This window comes from Bison bison, unplaced genomic scaffold, assembly GCF_000754665.1.
Source record: "Bison bison bison isolate TAMUID 2011002044 unplaced genomic scaffold, Bison_UMD1.0 scf7180017862242, whole genome shotgun sequence".
Taxonomy (NCBI): Eukaryota; Metazoa; Chordata; class Mammalia; order Artiodactyla; family Bovidae; genus Bison; species Bison bison.
In genome coordinates, this window is record NW_011492814.1 from 75,570 (window position 1) to 77,403 (window position 1,834).

Below are 1,834 nucleotides of genomic sequence, written 5' to 3' on the forward strand. Positions count from 1 at the left end.
AGTGATGACCTGAGCACTTGCCACTGGCCAGCACGTGTGTGCGCACGTGTGTGTACATGTGTGGAACATGTGTGAGTGCGTGTGAATGTGTGCACATGTGTGAATGTGTGCGCACATGTATGTACACAGTGTTGTGTGAACGTGTGTGCACATGTGAGAGCATGTGTGTGCATGCACGTGTGTGAACGTGTGCACACGTGTATGTGTGAATGTGTGCACATGTGTGTACATGTGTGAATGTGCACGTGTGTACGTGTGTGCACGTGTGAACATGTGTGAACGCGTGTGAGTGCGCATGATTGTGAGCGCACACATGTATGTGTATGTGTTGTGTGAACATGTGAGCATGTGTGCACGTGTGTGAATGTGCACGTGTGTGAATGTGCGCACACGTGTGTACATGTGTGAATGTGCACATGTGAGTGTGTGCACGTGTGAACATGTATGTACATGTGTGTCGTGAGAACGTGTGTGAATGTGTGTGTCGTGAGAACGTGTGTGCACGTGTGTGAACATGTGTGTGTGTGTGTGGATGTGTGCACATGTGTGTGCACGTGTGTGAACCTCCCCCTTCCCCCCCCACATTACTGAGGGGTCTGCAGGTGGTCATTCCCTGGTCATCCAGGGCAGGGTCCCACTGTACAGAATGGCTCCTGGAGGACCTCCAGGTAGGAGTGCTGCAGGTCAGGATCTGGGGAACCAGGAGGAGTTGAAACTGAAGATGAGACCCCTCACCCAAGTGGACAACCTGCCTCGGTCCCCACGGCCTTTCTAAGAGGCCCCACAAATGTTTGGGCCTGAAAACAATGCACTGGTTTTTCTAAAATGCAAAAACCAGAGGACGCCTGAAGATGTTCACTGAAAGTGACAGCTGTCCAGTGGCCTCCAGCTGGACGTAGCCTGGGCCACCCGGCACATAGGACTGCTCTCGAGCCGAGGTCAGCTGTGCCTGCCATGGGTGATGGGCTTGGTGAGGCGTGGCCCAGTGTGGGCGGGGCCTCCCACCGCAGCAGTCTTGGCAGGGCCCCAGGAGAGCAGAGGAGCATGAGGCTTGATGGCAGGTCCGCGGCAGAGCTGTCCCTCACCTGATGGGAATTCACGGAGCACCTTCTGGGTGCTGGGCCCGCAGGACTCTGGAGTGGGGCTCAGAGGGCCTTGTCCAGGGAGCTTGGCAGGGCGGAGGTGAGCACGCTCACTCACTTTGAATCCAGGAGAAGCAGGGTGGGGGCTGTTCCACAAGGCCCCACTGGGGAGGAGGCTGGCCAGTTTGCATATGCTTACTTAACAGCTCTTTATTCTGTCCACTGGTTTCCAGATGGTAAACCAACCTTGCATTCCTGGAATGTTGCATTTAACCGTGGTGTAAAGTCCCTCTCATATGTTGTTGTGTATAGGTGTGCATATGGAGAGAGAGTCACTATAATGATGGTCTGTTGAGGATTTGTGCCTCTGTCGTCCTAGAGGATGTTGGGGTGTGGTTTTCTGTACTCGTAATGTCTTTGGCTTTGGAGTCAGCTGGCAAGGGGCGGGGTGGTATTTGGAAGGGAGGGGTACAAGCTCTCCTTTGAGGCCACATTTGAGTTGAGATCTGGGACACGAGGCAGGGTCCTGAGGGTGGCAGGAGGCTGAGCATTCCGGGCTGAGGGCGCTGCCCATGCCAGGGCCTTGAGGGCCTGTGCTCGGTGTGTCTGAGGAAGAGCCCCTTCAGGGGCGAGGGTGAGGAGGAGGAGAGTCTTAGGAGACAGTGGCACAGCTGGGGTGAAGCCACGCCCCTCAGGCCTCACGGGCTGAGGTCAGATCTCTGCCTTACAAACGGTGCTGCAGCGGAAGCCTC

The 1,834-nt window shown here is 55.6% G+C and overlaps 1 protein-coding gene across 1 annotated transcript in view; it reads left to right on the forward strand.

Annotated features, from left to right (window-relative positions):
- The window catches only part of VAV2 (vav 2 guanine nucleotide exchange factor), a gene marked incomplete at its 5' end in the record, with an annotated part of 44,690 nt that overhangs the window by 34,055 nt on the left and 8,801 nt on the right, over window positions 1-1,834 (forward strand). The gene's annotated exons all lie outside the window — the stretch shown is intronic.